Source organism: Chelonoidis abingdonii, chromosome 25 (genome assembly GCF_003597395.2).
Source record: "Chelonoidis abingdonii isolate Lonesome George chromosome 25, CheloAbing_2.0, whole genome shotgun sequence".
Taxonomy (NCBI): Eukaryota; Metazoa; Chordata; order Testudines; family Testudinidae; genus Chelonoidis; species Chelonoidis abingdonii.
The window spans coordinates 19,411,620-19,433,145 of record NC_133793.1 but is presented as its reverse complement, the minus strand read 5'-3'; the positions used below and the strand labels follow the sequence as shown (position 1 = coordinate 19,433,145).

Sequence of the window (21,526 nt, the reverse complement as noted above, 5' to 3'; positions counted from 1 at the left end):
TTGTTAATGCAGAGTTAAGGTGCCCAGTGATAGCTCGAGCCCTTCCCAAAGGCTGAGTTCGGTAAAACTCTGACTTCTGAGAACCCGGAAAAGAGAGAGAAGGTAAATGCCCACACAACCTTAACTCTGCCCTATTTGTGCGATACCCCAAAATACTCACACCACACGCTCCCACTCTGCTGTGTCACTGCAGTGGGCAAGCGCTTCCTGCCATGTCCCTATGTTCAAACCCTGATCCTACTCCCTCGACAGAATACCACACTTGTAAAGTGTAACGGCCACTTCACACCCTTTTCCAGCCCCTGAGTTGCTGAAGGCAGAGGAGAGTATTGTCGCACTGTGGCAGCACAGGCTTTTCAAGACTACCTGGCTCACTTATGCCATCCTGGATGACGGGGGAAGAAGGGCTGTCAGGCTGTCTGGAGTGGCTGAACAGCATGGGGATCAACCTCAGGGCAGACTGTTCAAAACCAGGTCACAGTCTGCTCATTGGCGGTGAGTTCTAGACTTACATTTCACGTGTCAAGTGGGACCTCCTCAAGGACTACAGCAGGGCCAGCTCTAGGTTTTTTGCCTCCCCAAGCAAAATAAATTTTGGCTGCCCCCCCGTCCCAGCCCTGGGCTTCCTCCCTGCAGCCTCCTGCTGCCCCAGCGCTGTGCTCTCCCCCCACCATACACCCCCTGCCACCCCAGTGCTAGGCTTCCCCCTTTCCCTCTCACCAGTGCCCTCCCCCCACCCCGCTGCCGCCCCAGCCCTGTGCTCTCCTCCCACACCTGCCCCCTCCTTCCGCTGCAGCCCTGGGTCACTGGTAACTCGTTCCCAAGGCAAGTCATTCAGCAGGAATTTTGGATGTGCACAAAACACAGACAGGATTGGTTTCCATCTGGCTACAGAGCTGCAGTAAAATGGAACAATTTTCCGCTTGTGTGATTGGAGGATATCTGGATGCATATTATAGACTGTCCTCCATAAATGAGGAAAAGTTGAGGTGCCTTTTTTATTCTTTTGTTCCATTCTTTCTTTCTATGGGGAATTTGCCAATGCAGTATCACTATCTTCCTTTTAAACAAACAAAAAGGCGATGGCTGTTGAAAATAGCAATTCCAGTCCTAATAACCACTGGGAAGCATTTCTTGCTCAATTTGATCCTACTTTTTCTACAGCAAGTTACAGTGGATCAGTATATTTGATTTGGGAGAAATGAAGTAATGGATGGGTTGGGGTTTTTGTGGGAGGCAGCTGCAGGGAGTGGATGGCAGAAGGGTGGGGCTTCCCTCCCCCTGGAATGTCCTGTTTTTTTAATGTTAAAATATGGCATCCCTAACATTCACAGTGCAACTCTCCACTCACAGCAAGCTGCCCTCCTTCCTTTCCAGTTGGTAGTGGCCAAGGGAATGCTGGGAAATGTAGTTCTTTCCCTGCTCCAGGGCTGGCTCTATAGGAAGGGAGCTAACCAAGGAACTACAGCTCCCAGAGCCCCGTTAGCCCATGCCGCCTCTGCAAATGGGCTGCCCCAAGCAGGTGCTTGCTTTGCTGGTGCCTTGAGCTGCACCTTACTATAATCACCTTAACATGGAGTCACAGAGAGTCCCCTTGGGCACTCCAGTCTATCTTAACACCCAAGTATGCCTGCCTTTGTTATAGATGGTCCCTTACACCAAAAATCATAATAATATTCAGGCAACTGACCCCTGGCAGGCACACACTTGGCTTCCCCATGCTAAGGGGAAGTGTCAGTGGGTGCTACAGAATCCCAGGCACTGCAAGAAACGTCACAGGGACATACAATAAAATTAAAAGATGGCAAATTCTGAACCAATGAATACCTTTTTCCATGATGTTTGATTAAACTGTAGTCATCAAAGAGGGACTGGACATTTGTATGGCTAACAAGAATAACCAGAGCTATCATAGGCAATGATGATAATACCTATTACTCTAAACAGCAGGTTGTTTTTTCTCTAGGAACCAGACAGAGACACAAACACACACACACTCTCAGCTATTCTGCTGCAAAAACAAGACAACTCTGAGTAGATGCTGAGAGTATTAGGATTCAAACCTCCCCAAACAGAATGTGTATCTCCATGCCAGGTAGAAACTGTGTATTGTTACTCGTTTTTGACCCGAATGGCTAGTCACAGTTTGGAGCCATGGGGATGTCCCAGTTGGAAGTAGAAATTGATGGAGTCTGATATTTTCTTTGATCCAATCTCGTTTATTAACAAGGAATGTACAAAGTCCGACTTCTCTGAATGCCTGAGGAACCAAGAGCAAAAAGAGAAGTTTCTTTGCTTACCCCCCACGTCTTGTTAGCCACCTCATTCGATCTAAACAGTCACTTTTTCAAGGCTTGCACTGGGCTACGTTTGCCTTCCTTGTTTTTTTCCCTCAGGCTCCCTCTCTCTGTTCTGTGTGTTTTCTCTGTCTCTCTTCTCTCACACACCAATCCGTACTCAGCCAAACCCTTCTGCCCACTCAGTCCAAATTCCTGAGGCTCACTTTCTGCTGCCGTGTAGACGACCCTCAGTTGCTCAACAACTGTCATGCCTTCAGGATCAGAGACATAAGGATTAAAGTACTATTCAATGGGTAGAATTTTCAAAAGCACGTAAGTGACTTCAGAGTTTGAGTTTCCCCTTTCAGAAGGACCTAAGGATGAGGGAATCTCTGTCTCATAGAAAATCAATGAGATTTATGCTTCTAAGTCAGCTAGACACTTTTGGAAATTTTACCCAATGTGTTTCAGGGTGAAAGGAGCTGGCATGTGTCATGAGTAGCATTTCCTCCATGCCTACTTGCTGCTTTTTTGTTTGACATTGATTTTGTTGTTATTGTTGCTGTAGCAAAGAGGTTGTGTCAACTGAAACCATTCACATCATTTGTTTTATTCTGATAGCCACTAATCTGTTTTGGTGCTGATGCACTGGGTCGTAGGGAGTGTCTACACTGCAATGTAAGCCCAAACTCACACTTAGGCTTGAGGATTTCAATCTGACAAACGCACATTCAACCACCATTCTACACCTGCGGGGAATATAATTAAGCTTTCTTTTGCCATGGCCCCTGATCAGGATACGTTTTCATATGCCCAGGCAAAAGGGGGTACATGGGATCCCCTAGAATAACCATGGAAACAGTTATTCCATTTATGACATTGTCATTTGGAATAGTATTCCGGCCTGTCCATGAAGGTAGATGGCCAACTGATGGAAAAACCTGGCATCATGAACTTTTCCAGGGCAGCCCATGTTGGCGTCCATAACTTTGCCTCTGTGGTCCCCAAGGGCCTGCACACCCATGGAGTAGTACCTTTTGCAGTGTCTGTACTCTGGCTCCTTGAACACATACAATCATGGACCCAGTGCAGGGGGGAAACCCCATTCTCTCCAAGCGAGCACTTACTAAGGGGATATTGTTTAGGCCCCCACCTTTGGATAAACCACACACCTGACTACCTCAGAAACCTCAGCCACTGCTTCGCCTTCCAGTTGACTTTCCAACCCCAAACTGGTAAGCAGTAGACCCGTTGGACTCTGGGGTACTTTTGAACAGGAATGGCTTTCCTTGCGTATGTGTCATGGTGCTGAAGGGTCTGGGCAAGCTGTTAAGAAGGCTCCGGAAATTTAACTTTCTTCATGAGCAAGTTCTGGTCACCCTATGTCTGCATGACGATGGGATCCCACCAGTTTGTGCTCATGGCTCTGCTGCAGAATCACCGGTCTACAAAGGGGGCATCAGCAGCTCTCCCAAGAGCTATGAGCAGTATCAACCTGTTTGAGTCTGCCAGGTCTCTATCATCCTCCTCCTCCTCCAACAGGTGCTTTCTTCTGAAGGTCAAAAAATGCCCCCGAAACGTCCACCAGCGAATCATGGAAGTTCTGCGCATTGCGTGAAACAGGAGAGGAGTGAAAGCACAAGCAAGACAAGTACTTCAAATGCTGACTGTGATGGGTTGGATCACAGAAACCCCCCTGGAGCTGCAACCTGAGTTCCCAGACTACTTCCCTCTGCTTTCCCTGACAGCTCAGGACTCCATCATCTGTCTTGCTGAACCAGACATTCCCGTCTGCTCCAACAAAGACTCAGAGTCTGAAATTACTTGCCCCAAAGCTGAAAGTTTACCTGAAACAGCTCACAGATGCCAACTTCCAATGGGGTCTAAACCCAAATAAATCATTTTAACCCTGTATAAAGCTTATGCAGGGTAAACTCATACACTGTTCACCTTTATAACACTGAAGAGAGATATGCACAGTTGTTTTGCTCCCCAGGTATTAATACATACTCTGAGTTAATTAATAAGTAAAAAGTGATTTTATTCAATAGTAGGAGTAGGATTTAAGTGGTTCAACTAGTAACAGACAGAACAAAGTAAGTCACCAAGCAAAATAAAAAAAATCTGAAAATCTATGTCTAATCAAACTGAATACAGATAAGATACTGACCAGTTCCAGAATGCTCCCTTTTACAGACTAATCTCATTTTAGCCTAGGTCCAGCAATCGCTCACATCCCTTGCAGTCACTGTCCTTCGTTCTAGTTTCTTTCAAGTATCCTAGGGGGTGGAGAGCCTCTCTCTTTAGCCAGCTGAAAGACCTGGCAAAGGCTAGTTTGACGTAAGTCTGCATAGTGGAGCATAGATGCCTGAGCACTGGTGTGAGGCCCAGATCCAGAAATTCTAAACCTAGTGTTAATATTCAGTGTGGACGCTCAAGCCTAGGTTTACACTCACTGAGCCTACAGGTTCAAGTCCCACACACCCTAGGCTTACATTGCACTATAGGCACACGCTTACACCCCTTTTTACCAACTGCAAGATGACACACAGTACAACAAATGGGAAGACCTGTACAATCTTCCCAGATATAAAGTTATGGAGCTTTTCGGAATCCAGGACATCAGGGAGAGAGAAAATGTTTGAACCAACTAATTCCACCCACAGGTATCTGAGGCCAGTGCCAAGTAGAATGTGGTATTTTCCCAATTCAGAGAGAGCAGAGAAAAAGATGAAACATGTATCCGAAATCTCAAATGTCAACATGTGGAGTGTAGAGCGCAAGACAGTCAGGTTTCCAATTAAGGCAGTAGCAAGTATCAGCTTTAGCCACAAATGGAATGTCATCAACCCAAGTGTAGCATGTCCTTACGGTCCCCGGAGCAGTTCCCATTGTAGTGAGCTTGGACCCTACTAGATGTAAACTTTCTTGCTCGTTAAGCTGGATGGATTCCTTCACAGATCAGTGACTCCATCTGAATTGATTTGAGCAACATATATTAACGGATGACTTTTCTCAGGGCCTCCTTCACCTCTTTGTTTCGCAGGCTGTAGATGAGGGGGTTGAGCATGGGAGTCAGGACTGTGTAGAAGACAGAGAAGACTTTGTTCAGGGCTTTCAGTGTATTGGTTTTTTGGTAGCAGATACACAGTCATTAGGGTCCCATAGAAAAGTGTAACCACAATGAGGTGAGAGGAGCAGGTGGAAAAGGCCTTTTGCCTCCCGGTGGTGGAAGGGATTCTCAGGATAGTAGCAATGATACAAACATAGGATGTCACAGTTAATAGAAATGGGCAAGGCTGGTCTAGGGAGGCGAGTATGAAACTAACAAGTGTGATCATGCTGGTGTCACTGCAGGAGAGTTTTAGCATTGGAGAAAAATCACAAAAGAAATGGTCAATTTCACTGGGGCCACAGAATGTTAATTGTGACATAAAACACATCATTATTACACAAGTTAGAAAACCACTTATCCAAGACCCCGCTGCAAGCTGGAGGCACAACTTGCCATTCATCAGGGATGCATAACGCAGGGGTTTGCATATGCTAAATACCGATCATAAGACATTGCTGCTAGGAGATAACATTCTGTATTACCAGAGAACCAAAGCAATAAAACTGTGCAAAACAGCCACTGACAGAAATGGTTCTGTCTCCAGTCAGGAGACTGACCAGTAACCTGGGCAGGATGGTGGATGTGTAGCAGGTCTCCAGGCAGGACAAGTTCCCCAGGAAGAAGTACATGGGAGTGTGAAGGTGCTGATCAGTGCCACAATTAGCGCAATGATGAGGATGTTCCCAGACATGGTCACAATGTAGATCACCAGGAAAACCAGGAAGAGTAAGGATCTGCAGTTCAGGGAGATTCCCGAATCCAGGAGGATGAATTCTGTGATGATCGTTCGATTGTCCTCTTCTGCTTTGTCTATGTGAGGTTCATCTAGGTACAAAGAAAAATACTAAAACTCAAGGACAGTACTTTCAAAGCAGAAACACTCCCATCAACTTAAGCAAGTGCAGAAGGACAGATATCCAGAGACATTTAGGCACCAAAGTTGCAGATAGGCACCTAGTGGGATTTTCAAAATACTTAGGCAAGCAATGTGCCTTAAGACCAAATTTTTAAAGTTATTTAGGTGCTGCAGCACACAGCATCACAATGCCCAAGCCTAAATCTCATTTTTTCCCAGATTTTGGCAATGAGGACTCTACAGTCTATTGACAGCCAATGGGATTTAGACTCCTCCATGCCTAAATCCCTTTGAAAATGGAATTGGGCTCCTCAATCAGTTGGGTGTTGTTGCAACACTGAGCTAGCACCCTAAATAGCTTTAAAAAAATCCTGAGGGCTTTGCTGAATCAGGACCTAATTCAAGCTATGCAGAGCCACAAAAAATCTGCTGTTCCTCAAAGCACACTAGCCACTGGCAAGTTTTAGCCCACACTAAAAATGGTCAGCAGTGGTAAGAGAGAGTAAAAGAATGACTTTAACAAGAACGATCTCACAGCCTTTCCTCACATGAATAAATCTGAGGTCTAATTCTGATCTCCCAAACTGTTTTTTGCAATATTCACTTCTGCCGGAGATCTCCCATTTTACAGCTGCCCAGGTGAGGTCAGAACCAGGAGCTGTAAATTCTGAGTAAACAGACAGACAGTCAGACAGACAGACGCTTTGTAGTTCAGTTGTTTTCCTAGTAGTACGCTGCATGGTCTAAGGTCCTTAATCAGCCTTCACCAGTGAATATTCCAATACCAGAACAATGGAAGTGTGCTGGTTACAGACCTGAGCAAAATTGGAGTATCTGAGCATTACATGGGAAAAGAAGAGACGCTCTTTCTCTCTCTCCCAGCTCTGAGTCAGCAGGTGCAGCTCAGGAGCCTGCATGTCAGCACCAGCAGAGCAGGGTGTGACATGCTCTCCTCAGCTAATGCCTGATACACTGAGAGCAGGACCTTGACTAGCAGCTGGGAAACTCCCTCCGCCCAGTGCCCTGCCCCGTGCACAAAGGGAATGCCCCAAGCAGGCACATACAGACTCCTCTCCCTTTCCTCTCCTCCTTGGAACCCTGAGACACCCTCTACCCCAGCCGCACTCTGCAGCCCCCTGAAAAGTGAGGGTGTCTGAGTCTGGATTTTGTGCAGCATCCTGAGTACAAAGGAACAGCTGGAACTGATTGCTCCCAGTCACTCTCTGCAGTGTTGCAGTTCCGTCCTGTTAGGGGTAAGGGATGAGACATATCAAGGCAGAATAGGAAGTAGAGGGAGCAGGATATGCACAGCTATGGTGTGTGCCTGAGAGACAGCTCCGGCTGTGCTCCTTCCCACTACCGCACCATTTCCTCCTTACATGAAATTCCCAGGATCTGACCAAGGACTTGTCTAAGGGGAGAGTTAGATCATGGTGAGCTGGGTGTGAATCTCAAGAGCACTAGCCTGCCACATACTAACACGCTGTGTGGACCCTGCTCCAATACACGAAACATTCCCTGGTGCATATTGACCTACCCTCATTTCAAACAGCACTAGGGCAAAATCCACTAGGGGACTTTTAGTGTGTGATAGCTGGATCCACACGGCCCCTTAGTACACAGCAACCAACAATATTGTAGATTTCCACTCCAACTTGCCACGCACTGACTCCCTGGGTGGACAAACCCCAGAAAGGTTCAGATTTACCTTTAATCCTCAGCTAGAAGTTGCAACCTGAGCGTCGATGCTGAGTGCGTGTGGGGATCTGGTTTCCATTTCCATGCTGCTCCCCTCTGTCTCCTGCTCTCAGTGTCTACCGGGTGGGGTAGTGCTCTCAAGAGCAATGGGATTTCTAAAGGGCACCAACGTCTGGCACATGAACTGGCTTGTGTAGACTCTTGCTGGTGCCCACAGAAAGTTCCTTTGTGCACAACACATTGGGGCACTTTAGGATTAACACCCTGCTGTGGTGCACCACTGCCCCATAGAGACAAGCCCTTATTCCCTCTGCCAGGACACCTACCTTGCACTGCTGCACTGGGCCGGCTCTTGATTGCTTGCCTGATGCACACACCCGTGTATATTACAAGGGGCTTCCATGCCTCCTGCTCTGGAGCTTTCTAGGTTTTATTGGGGAAAGCAGCCTCACGTTGGCTCAGGCAGCTCTTGGGATCTCCACTGAGGCTGCTGCTAATGATCCCTGCTTTGAAAGTGCCCTCAGGAGGGAATTCAATGCTATGGTGCTTGTTAAGACAGTGTAAACATCAAGGACATTGACTATTGAGGCCTGGTCAACACTACAGAGTTAGGCTGACTCAAGACATCTTATGTCGACCTAACTATGGAAGCGTTTACACTTAAATTTCGCTCCCATTGATGTAACTGCCCCACTATGTCGACTTAACCCCACCTCCACGAGCGGCATAGAGGTAAATTTCATGTAGTTAGTGTCAATGTAGACTCTGCATTGCTAACGTTGACTTTTACTGGCTTTCAGGAGCCTTCCCACGATGCCTCACATTGTCAGTGCAATCTGCATGAGTGCTCCTGGTGAGGTCACGCACAGCCGACACAAGGAGCAAAGTGCAGACACGCATGAGAGATGTAATTACTGCGGCAACTGTCTGCTGGCGTAAGTTAGGTCGACTTATTTTTGTCTGTAGACATGGCCTGAGTTAGAGAAGAATGAGTTCCTTTGGATTTGGCCAATAGAAGTTATTCTTTGCTGACAATCTGGGTACTAGCTTTCCCATTCCAAGGTGAGTTAACAGGTGTGTTGTATGTAAGACCTGGGAGGTAATTGTTCTGCTTTACTCGGCACTGGTGAGGCCTCAGCTGGAGTAGTGTGTCCAGTTCTGGGCACCACACTTTAAGAGGGATGGGGAAAAATTAGACACAGTGCACAGGAGAGCAACAAAAATGATAAAGAGGTTTAGAAAACCTGACCTGTGAGGAAAGGTAGAAAGAATTGGGCTTGTTTAGTGTGGAGAAGAGAAGGGTGAGGGGAGATGTGGTAATAGTCTTCAGAGATATACCAGGTTGTTAGAAAGAGGATGATGATCCATTGTTCTCCACGTGCCCTGAGGGTAGGACAAGAAGGAAACTATAACAAAACATGCAGAGGAGTGGGGAGGAGCACTGTGGATTCACAGAGAAATTGTGTGGCGCGGTGGAGAAGCCACTGGATTGGGACTATTCCCAGCTCTGACACTGGCTTGTTGAATGACCATGGGGCAAGTCACATCACCACTTTATGCCTTAGTTTCCCATCTGTAAAATGGGGATAATGATGGCAAGCTCATGGAGAGCTGCTGATGAAAAGCACATTATAAAAACTAGCTCTTTTGATTATTACCGAGTCACAGTAGCACATCAACTGCAACCTATGTGAGAATGAAAGTTGTCTAAACGGCCAGTAACTCCCACTAGCAAACATTGCTCCTTCTGTTTAAAACTAGGAAATAAAATGTCACAAAAACCCTTTGTTAATACAGAGTTAAGTTGCCCAGTGATAACTTGAACCCTTCCCAAAGGCTGAGTTCAGCAAAACTCTGACTTCTGAGAACCAGGAAATACAAAGAGAAGATAAATGCCCACACAACCTTAATTCTGCCCTATTTGTGCAATATCCTAAAATACCCACACCATGCACTCTCTCTCTACCGTGTCAGTGCAATGGGAAGGTGCTCCCTGCCCTAACCCTATGTTCAAACACTGATCCTACTCCCCTAACAGAATACCACACTTTTAAAGTGTAACAGTCACTTCACACCCTTTTCAGCCCCTGAGTTGCTGAAGACAGGGGAGAGTATTGTCATACTATGGCAGCACAGGCTTTTCAATAGCACCTGGGTCACTCATGCCATCCCCAATGACTGGAGAAGAGGGCTGTCAGGCTGTCTGGAGTGGCTGAAGAGCACAGGTACTAACCTTAGGGCAGACTGTCCAGAATCAGGTCACAACCTGCACATTGGCTGTGAGTTCTAGACTTGGATTTCACCAACTAAGTATCAAGTGGGAACTCTGCAAGAACTACAACAGCCTTAACATGGAGTCACAGGCCGTTCCCTTGGGCACTCCAGTCTGTCTTGCCACCAAGTAAGGCTGCCTTTGTAATAGATAGCTCCTTACATCAAAAATCACAATATTTAGGTTATTCCCAGTCCCAAAGGACCAGTCACTTACCCCAGGTCAATTGCACTTTAGATCCTACACAAAAAGATGATGCTTGTAGCCAATCCTATAGTAAACTATCTAAAGATTTATTAGCTAAGAAAAAGAAACAAGGGAGTTATTTACAAAGGTTAACACTGGTAAACACACACACAAATGATTTACAGTCTTAGGTTTCAAAAGATGATAGAATCTGCTGTAATATACAAACTCTGTGTGTCCTTTAGGGCTAATCCCAGCTAAGAAGCTGGGGATCCCTTGCTTATGTTTTAGAAATCTTGCTTTCCCAAAGGCCAAGTGGCACAGACTTACAGTTTCTTCTTGTCTGGGATTTTTTATTCCCTTCTCTCAAGCTAATGGGATGAGGCCTCATCATGGCATTAGGGTGGAGTGTGTGTGTGTATGGAAAATTATCACAGTGTTTTATCCTCTGATGTTCCACGATGGTTCTTCTGGTATCTATGGGCTTGCTTTTGTTGGACTGGAGATAATATTTCACACTTGCTATTGATTCTCTTCTGACTGGGGAGGGAGGTTTCCAGTTTCAAAGCAAACACTAAATATTACCTTAAAACATGCGATACAGACATTATAAGTGAGATTAATGCTGGCAGCACCTTACAAACATTCTGTGAAGTCTAAACATTTTTATAAATCTTATATTTCTTTTAACAATATCAACACACAGGTGAGTCAGACTGGTTTCCAGCTGTATATTCTCAGTATTCAGTGAGGCCAGGGGCCTTGGCATGAGCTGGCACTTGGTCTGCCAGCGTCACAGGGCGTATTCTGCCTCTGTCCGAAAAGCATGATAAGGCTGAATATAGCAATGACATTGAGGTATTACGCCACTGTCAATCCCAAGCAAAGTCTTCACTTCTGTGTCAATGTCTCAAATCAAAGATGCATTTCATGGCAAAGATCAGGATCATCAATATGACTTTACACCTGGTCATTCCATCGTTGACCAGATCTTTACCCTTTGAGACATCCATATGAAAAGATGGCTGAATTTAATCAGCCATACTCAGCACTTTTTATAGACTTCCGTAAACCGTTTGATTCAGCGAATCAGGCAAGTTTCTGGAGTCTGATGAGGCAGTGACTTGGCGCCCCTGGAAAGCTCTATAATGGAACAGAAAGCTGTGTTAGAGTCAATGGCTGGTATATGGCATGGGGTTTCCTATCTCCATGGGAGTTAGGCCACATTGCATTCTCTCCCCATCACTTTTGAACATAGTTGATGGATAAATATGAGGAGGCAGCTGTCAGGGGTGTTGAACTGGACACCATGATTCTTGGAGATCTCAAAGATGCTGTTGACTTTGTCTTGTTGGCTCATGTTGGTGAGTTGCTGCAGCAGACAGCTGATCTGGTTGAAAAAAGAGGCAGCATGCATTGATCTGGTCTTTAATTTGGAGAAAACAAAGTTGTAGGCCATTAACATCCAGCTCCAGATTACAAGCAGCTCAGTATTAAACTGTCTGAGCGGGACATAAGGCAGGTGGCAACTCTCAAATCCTTGAGCACATTCATGGACAAGGCTGGAGGATGCTAAGATGATGTGGACACTAGTACGGCAGCAGGTGCCACCACATTTAAGGTCTTTCAGTGACATCTGTAGGGACATAATGACATCCAACTTTCTGCACAGCTGCAGATCTGTAGAACTGAGGTGACACCAGCTCTGTGGTACAACAGTGGAACGTGAGCACTGAGGAAGGCTGAAGAGCATTGGATTACTGGTTGGCATGGGAGATTTCCTATCTCCATGAGGGTTTGACCACATTCCATTCTCTCTCCACCAACTTTTCAACATCAGCATCGACTGGTTGATGATAAATATGAGGAGGTAGCTGTCAGGGTGTTGAACTGAACACCATGATTACTTGGAGATCTCAAAGAGCTTGTTGACCTTTGTCTTGTTGGCTCATGTTTGGTGAGTGCGTAAAAAAATGAAAAAAAAAAAAAAAAACAGCTTAGAGACAGCTGAAATCGGTTGAACAAGAGGCAGCAATGCATTTAATTTGGTCATTAATCTGGAGAAAACAAAGTCGTAGGCCATTAAATCCGCTCCAGATTTCAAAGCAGCTCAGTATACAACTGTCTGAGCGGACATAAGACAGGTGGCACCTCAAAATCCTTGGGAAGCTTCATAGAAAGCTGCAGGATCTCAGATGATGTGACACTAGTACGCAGCAGGGCCATCACATTTCAGCGTTTTCTTCAGTGACATCCTGAAGGGACATAATGACATCCAACTTCTGCATAAGTGCAGATCTGTAGACCGGAGGGACACAGCTCTGTGGTAACAGTGGAACGTGAGCATGAGAAGGGCTGAAGGAATTGGATTACTGGTTTTGAGTCTCATCATCTTTGCCAGCTGCTCCATATTAAGTTAATTAGAGTAAGTCTGCAGAGTGGCATGGTTACTGTCCCAGCAACAAGCAGAGCCCATATGCACAATTATGAGACAGAGAGGACTTCGAGGATGCATTACCACACTCTAGCTATGCCAAGGCTATAAGTTATATATAGACCATCTATGCGCAGAATCAATTTCACCTCATGCTGTGCCTACAGTCTTTTTAGTCATATAGATGGAGGATAATAATAAACAAGAAAATACAACTCTGAAACAATCCCCAACAAACAACACAACAAAACAAAACCCCACAAAAACCCCAACAAACCAAAAACCCCAACCCCAAAAACACCCCAAAACACCAACAAAACCCACCAAAGCAAACACAACAATAACCCAAAAAAAACAGAAGAACCAAAAACAAACACAAACCCCAAAAAAAAAACCACACACCAAACACAAACACACCATCCACAACCACACAGCCCAAACACCACCAACCACCAAAACAAACCCAAACAAAAAACAAACCCACACCAACACAACCACCACACCACACCCACACAACCCACACCAAACACACCACCCACCACCCCACACCCGCCCAACAACCCACAAACCACCCCTCACCCCAAACCAAACCCACACCACCAAAAACAAACCCCCCCAAACCACACACCCACCACACAACCCCAACAAAACAAAACCCCCAACACCAAAAAAACCAAAAACACAAACACAACCACAAACAACAGAAACAAGAAAAACAAAAAACAAAACATCCACCACCCAAAAAAAAACAAACAAACAACCCCACCAACACAAAACACAAAAAAACGCAACCGCAAAACAACCACACAGCAAAAAAAAAAAATACAAAAAAAACAAAAAAAACCAAACCCCAACAAAAAAAACCACAAAAAAAAACAAAAAACGTGCTTTGAGGTTTCCACGATGGAAAGGGGTAGAATGGAGTAACATATCGTTAAAGGGGCTACATATTTCATCACTTGGGCTCTTCACACATGGAACAGAAACAGCATGGGGAAAATGGAGATTTCTTTGGGATTAGGATGCCTTTTGCACAGCTTGAGAGTATAGCAGAGCATAACGTTTGAAATATACTGCACGCACCTGACGCAGGGATGAGACAGCGACTTAATAATACTCAGGAAGATTTAGAGAGGCTACAAGGAAGAAAACCAATAGTAATGAAGGGAATTTCAATTACCAATATGGACTGGGTACACGTCACTGCAAGGCAATGAGATGCAGAGATAAAAGTTCTGACACCAATTATGCTACTTGACTAGACTAGTCCTGGCAACCCACAAGGGAGAGGCAATTCTTGATTTAGTCCCAAGTGAGCACAAGATCTGGTCCAGGAGGGTGATGTAGATGAACTGCTCAGTAACAACATCTGACCATAATGTAAATTAAATTTAAACATCCTTGTAGGAAAAACCCCCCACGTAGCATTTAACCTCAAAAAGGAGAACACACAAAAGGAGGCTAATTAAATGAAATTAAAAAGGAACATCACAAGGGTGAAATGCCTGCAAACTGCATGGAGAGTATTTAAATACTACCACAAATGAGGCTCAAATTAAATTTACACACACACTCGTCAAAAAAAAAGTAAAAGGACCAAAAATGCTAACAGCAAAGTAAAAAAGGCAGTCAGAGACAAAAATGATCTTTAAAAATTGGAAGTCAAATAACTCCATGAGGAAATAGAAAGGAGCATAACTCTGGCAGTCCAAATATACAAGCAGAGTGAGGCAGCAAGAAAGAATTTGAAGGGCAACTAGCAAGAGACAAAAACTAAAGCAATTTTTTTAGTACATCAGAAGAGGAAGCTGACAAATAGTCAGGGGGGCACTGGATGATCAAGGTGCGAAAGGAGCACTCAGGAAACAAAGCATGTTCAGAGATGCTAAACTATTCTTTGCATTATCTTTTACTGCAGAGGTGTGAGCGAGCTTCCCATACATAAGCTATTTTTTAGGTGACAAATCTGAGGAACTGTCCAGATTGAGATGTCAATAGAGGAGGTTTGGAAAAAATAATATAATTAAACAGAATCAAGTCATCAGCCCAGATGGTATCACAGTCGTAGAACATCCGATACTATATGAAATTGTTTTTAATGTTCAGCTTTATTAATGTAATTTCTGTTCACCTTCACTACACTGGCCATACTGTAATTCAAACCCCATTTTAAAACGCTCACTCGGCATCTTGTAAAAGCTTCCTCCAACCTTATTTTTTGCAAACCTGCCTGTAATCTATTAGTAGTTTTAGAATGTGTAATGAGAATGTATGGTGATAAACCAACCTCCAAGCCCCAGCCTGTTTCCTTGATTGTGAATTCAACTAGCCAATGGAAACCTAGACAACAGTGAACCAAGTAAAAATGCATACACCCTAAAAGAAAAGACAAGAAACACGAGAAGAAGATCAAATTCCAGGTTCAAGGCTGAATCACGCCTGTAATTAGACAGGTGATCCAATCCAACCCCCAAGCGGCCGTGCCACAGCAAGACCTATGCTTGGAATCCAACTAAAGCCCTGTACAAAAGAAGGATTGGAAGGAGCAGACTTTGCTGTAACATTTCTGGCTGCCACATGAGCAAGCCACCTGCTGATTATTTAACAACAGGCAGAATGAAGCACTCCCATGAACTAAATAGAAGAATCCCTTTAAAGCTGTGACCTGAAGATGAGGACTAAGAGTCTATGGTTCTGCTACCAGCCTCCAGGAGATCAGCGTGCAACCTGCCCGGACTCGGCTCCACTCTTTTGTACGGTGTACCTGGCCAGTATTCGTCACAAGCAACTTTGCTGTAACTATTATATCTCTATCCAGAACTTGTAATGAATGATTGTCGTGAAATGGATATTATAGAAATAAATAGCTAAAAACGTTGGTTTTTTTTGTTTCAATTTTATTTTTATGGTATTTACAATAAACTGAGCAAAGTTTGTCCCTTTAATAAGTATCAGCATCTAGTTTTTATTACTACAAGGAATTCTGAAGGAACTTATAGTGAAATTGCAGAACTACTATGTGTATGCAACTAGCACTTAAATCAGTCTCTGTACCAGATGAATGGAGGGTAACTAATGTAACGCAATTTTTAGAAAAGGCTTCAGAGGCAGCTGGCAATTACAGGCAGGAAGCCTAACTTCAGTACCAGGCAAATTGGTTGAACCTATAGTCAAAAACAGAATTATCAGACACATAGATGAATGCAACGTGTTGGGAAGAACACACAGCTTTTGTAAAGGAAAATCATGCTCCATCAATCTATTAGAATCTTCGGGGTGTCAACAAACTGGGACAACAGTGATCCAGTGGATATAGTGTACTTGGACTGTCAGAAAGGCTTTGACGAGGTCCCTCACCAAAGGCTCTCAAACAAAGCAAACAGAGAGAGAAGAGGGAAGGTCTTCTCATGGATCAGTAACTGGTTAAAAAGAGAAACAAAGGTAGAGATAAAAGTCAACTTCACATGGAGAGACGTAAATTATGGGGTCCTCCAAAGATCTGTACTGGAACCAGCGTTGCTCAACATATTCATAATGATCTGAGAAAAGGGGTAAAGAGTGAAGTGGCAACATTTGCAATGAGAGAAAATTACTCAAGAAGTAAGTCCAAAGCTGGGAAGGTGTATAGATCTGCCCAGAAAAGTCTGAAGAAATAGCTGATAAGTAGATGAGAAACTGAAGGGCAAGCCCTGAAAAACGATGAATTCTCAGAGAGAGAGAGGGAGCAAGAAGGTGAGGAAAGGACAAACTGAGGATGAGTAACAAAGGAGATCTCACAAAACTGGGTTACTGGACAACAAAATGGCAGATGAAATTTAATATTGATAAATGCTAAGCAATGCACATTGAACAACATAATCCAATTATGCATACAAAGTGATGGGTTCTAAATTAGCTAGTACTAATTTAGCACTGAAGAAAGATCTGGAATCATTGTGGATAGTTCCCTAAAACATTTTGCTCCATGTGCAGCAGCACTCAAGAGAGCTAACTATGTCAGGAATCTTTAGGAAAATGATAGATAATAAGCCAGTAAATATGAAAATGTCTCTATATAAATCTATGGTATGAAATTAATAGGCAGCAGGTTTAACACACACATATGGAAGTTGTTCTTCACACAACGCACAGTTAGCCTGTGGAACTCATTGCCAGGGGATGTTGTGAAGGCCAAAAATATAAGTGGGTTCAAAAAAGAATTCAATCAGTTTATGGAGGATACGTCTATTGATGGCTATTAGCCCAGATGCCCTGGGTGTCCCTAAACCTCTGCCTGTCAGAAGCTGGGACTGGATGACAGGGGATGGATCACTTGATAATTTCCCTGTTCTGGTCATTCCCTCTGAAGCATCTGACACCGGCCACTGCCAGATACAGGACACTGGGCTAGATGGACCATTAGTCTGACCCAGAGTGGCCGTTCTTGTGAGCAGATATCAGAGGGGGAGATGTGTTAGTCTGGATCTGTAAAAAGCAACAAAAAAACAAACAAACACCACAGGACTCTTTGTTGCATTCTCGTGATGGTACGCTGTTGTCACAAGTGACACACCATCAGTTCCCCTGTGGAGGGATACAGACAATCACTGGCAGCAGTCCCAAGGGAGATCCCAACAGCAGCGGCAAGGACCAGAGGTTGGCTGCTTTCGCTGATAAACCCTGCAAAAATCCAGAGCAGGAGACATTAAAGGTTTGTGTGATGACAACAATCAACCCAGGCAGCAAGAGATGCCCATCCCAACAGCCACAGGCAGATGTCTGCCCACAAACTGAGACAAGAAGGCTGACTGACACCAGACCCAGTTCTGGTGATGGGGAGCTCACTGCTTCATGCGGAGATTTGAAGGTAAGTCTCATTAGCCTTGGGGCAAATCCTCAGGTCCTTATTCGTAGGAAGCTCTTGCTCTGAGACACCCCCCTTGGACACTGTTCTCACACGCTGGGAGCTCTGCCGGAGTAAGGACGTCATAGTTGGTTTCTTTGTGGTTCAAAGCTAGAAAAACTGATGAATCAGAAAGATGATTCAGCTATCATCTCTGCCCTTACACATCCTTCTGTCTGCCCTCCCCTCACCCTTCTTCTGGCTGGCTGGATCTCTCCATCTCTCTATCCCAGACAGATTATTGTTTTCTCATGGACCGTGTCCTTCAGTCTCTCCAGACTTTTTGGGGAGGGGGAGCAGGGGGCAGATACCTATGCACCATCCCAGCCCAATCCTCAGATGCTTCATGTCTACTGCTGAGTATCTTCTCCCTGAATTTCCGTGGGACTTGAGGGCCTTCAGCATTTCTTGGGCAGTATTGAGCACCCCACAGAAAAAGTACATTAGAAATGCACTGAATGGAGACTGGATTCCTTACAGACTAGGAAACAGCGACACTGTCACAAACTTTGCCTAAACATTTACTGCTCTACCTTACTTTTTTTTCCAGAGGATCGGTACTAGGCACCAGCCTGAGGTCTCTTCTCTGATCAGCCACAGCCTCTCTGTGTGATCTTGAGTAAGTCATTCATAGTCAATAATTATTAGTTAACACTAATCAATAACAGCCTGTAATTCATTATAAGCAGTTTTAGTGTTTCTGGACTAGTCACCTTAGGGTATGTGAAGAGAGGAATCAAGTATGCATCTGCTCCACAGGGTTGGTTCATTGGTGCCTTGGGCACTGCCGGCCACAGTCACTTCCTCTGTGCTGTGGTCATTTATCATTCCTCATTACACGCACGACAGGTGCCAATTTCATTCCTGCTCTTTCTCCAAGGAAGTTTTTGTCTGACCCTCTCCATCGCATTGTAAGTCAGGAGCTCCAGACTGCATCTGATGAAGTGGGCTGTGCCCGCGAAAAGCTTATGCTCAATAAAGTTGGGTAGCTTTAAGGTGCCCACAATCTCCTTTCTTTTTGCGGAATACAGAGGAACACCGCTGCTACTCTGAAACTAAGAGCCAGAGTCATGGCCTCATCACATTAGTGCTCTGGGTCATCTGTGATATCCAATACAACCCAGGTCTTTCTCCTTTGATTGCTTACCAAGATACATTCCAATTATAGCAAAAATTCCTGTTGTTAGTGCTAAAGAATGACCTTGCACTTCCACTATAATTTCTCCATTTAAAATTACTCCAGTTTTTCAAGTCATCCAGTATCTTCTTGTATGATATTCGGTCCGGCCTCCATATTGGACAATACCGTCCAACTTTTCAGCTTCCAAATTATGAGCAACTCCACTTTTGTGCCAATGCAGTAATAAAATGTTAAATAAGATTTGTCCCAAAACCGATCCATGGGAATTCCACTAGTAACGTCCCTCCAGCTGGAAAGTTCACCTCCTATATGACCCATGTAGTCTGCCTTTAACCATTCCTTTATCCACTTTCCATTCTCATATATTCCCCATCTTTTTCTATGTAACAAATAATTTCCCGCAGTGGAACTGTATCAAATGCTTATTGAAATCAGGTAGATTAAACTCTGCAATAAACCTTGTCTAGAAAATCAGTTTCTCTCTCAAAGAAGAGCCAGATGTGATAGACCAATCTAACAATTGTAAAAACCATGTGGATTTTTTCTCAATACAGTTTACCTCTGTGTCCTACGTACTTTCTCTTTCAAATTTGTTCTAAGTCCTTGCATCAATTGAGGTCAATTAACAGATGTGGAGTTTCTGGCTCACCTTTTTCCTCTTTCCTTAAATATTAGTTATTATATGTCATTCGCCAGTCTAGGATATGAGCCCTAAGTTTCAGATTCATTAAATCTGCAATTTGCTGGCAATTTCATGTGCAATTCCTTATATTCTTGGATGGAGATTATCCAGGGCCTCATTTAGTCCATTACACTGTTTTGAGTTTACTGTCCCTTTGCACATGGCAATTTCTCCTCTTTCCATAAGTCCCATTTCATTAGCACCTCCACTATCCCTAAGCTCTTACATTAGCCTCATTAAAACATGGAGGCAAAGTATTGTGTTTAGGTTTAGCAGCCTACTAGATTATCTTTATCCTCAACCCCATCCTCAGTTTTAGCATCCCGACTTTTTCTTTCTTTGTTTTCTCTTAGTATATGGCCTATATGAACTTTTACTACAGGTAACTCCTCAATAATTGTATGATGTTATGTTCCTGAAAAAATGCAACTTAGCGAAACTTAATCATTAAGTAAATCCAATTTCCCGCATAAAATGAATGTAAATGAAGTGGTTATATTTCCAGGGAATTTTTTTTTTCACCCGACAAACAGCTGTATTTTATACATAATCCACACACACACCACATCACACCACCAACATTCCATTCACTTTTAAATACTGTAACAGTGAGCGAGATTGTGAAGCTTGGTTGAGGGGAGGTCAGAGGGGAGATATTTCGCAGGAATGCCTTACTGCTAAAGTGAGGAACTACAATTGTCCTGAGCCCTCAGGGTAAACGTCTCACCAGTCTACCAAGGCAGCAGGAATGGAGAGAGGGAAGAGAGCACCCGAACAGGAGACACACACGTGGTGTGAGGTGAGAGCGCATTCCCCTTTTGTACATATGGCCTTGTTTAATTAGATAGCTTGCTGAGACCACAGCTGCTGCTACCGAGCCAAGCTCCATCGTCTGACCCCCCTGCTTCTATGGAAGATTTGTACCAGTGGGGTGCAGAGCAGGGGAATAGGCACCCTGACAATTAGCCCCTCTTCCTCCTCGCCCCCAGCACAGCAAGCAGATCTGGGGAGCATTCCAAAGCAGAGGGCAACGAGCAGCACATGCAGTTGTGGGCGGTAGGGACAGCTGAATGCCAGCAATTGCTAGCCTGCCTGGGCAGCTGCGCACAGGCGAACTAGGGGAGTGGGGACTGATAGGTGGAAGCGATATGGGGCTGACGGGTCCACCTTGGTTCCAGCCCCACCAGCTAGTTGCAACGGACTGCTTTTCCTGCAACGCAATGACAAAGCAGGTGGGTGCCAAATGACATAGAAGGAGCATTGGCACATTTTAAATGAGGCAATTTCCCTAATTGACAGCAAGCTAGCAACGAAACATTAACCGGGATGACTTTAACGTGAGAAGTTTACTGTATTGGTTTTAATATCTTTTGAGGTGCAATTGGTGCTTGGCTTTTTGCAGTTTTCACTTATCCCAGCTTTACGACCTCCATGAGGTAGCTTCCTTGCTTAACCATCCTATCTCCCATTCCTTGCAGGCTTTCTGTTTCTTTTAATCACCGTTTGAGAACCTTGCTCATGCTGGTGCTGGTCTCAACCTGTCCCTAATTTTTCCCCTTGCTTGCGATGCGGCTTTCAGATTGCTTCTGAACTTGACAAAATAATTCCAAAAGCCTCCTCCACATTCAATCCTGAGGTTCTCACGCCATCTCACTTCCAAATAATTCCCTTTATTTTTAAGTTAGCCCTTTGACATCAGGCACCCTAGCGATGTAGTTTTGTTTATCCTTGCCATTTATTTAAACTCAGTTCGCACATGATCACATCGAACTCAAGGGTGTCCCTACTACAGTTTCTTTATGAAGTCCTCGATGCTCCACCAAGACCAAATGGCATCACCTTTTGTTGGTTCAGCAACTATTTGGTGAAGAAATCTGTCAGCAATCAGATCCAGGAAAATCTGGACCCTATTGTTATTAGATTCAGAATGGTAGCCGGGTTAGTCTGTATCAGCAAAAACAATGAAGAGTCCTTGTGGCAC

The 21,526-nt window shown here is 44.5% G+C and overlaps 1 pseudogene; it reads right to left on the bottom strand.

The window, feature by feature from the left end:
* Positions 1 to 5,277: 5,277 nt before the first annotated feature.
* Positions 5,278 to 11,865, bottom strand: LOC116823104 (olfactory receptor 6B1-like; annotated as a pseudogene).
* Between the last annotated feature and the right edge of the window lie 9,661 nt (positions 11,866 to 21,526).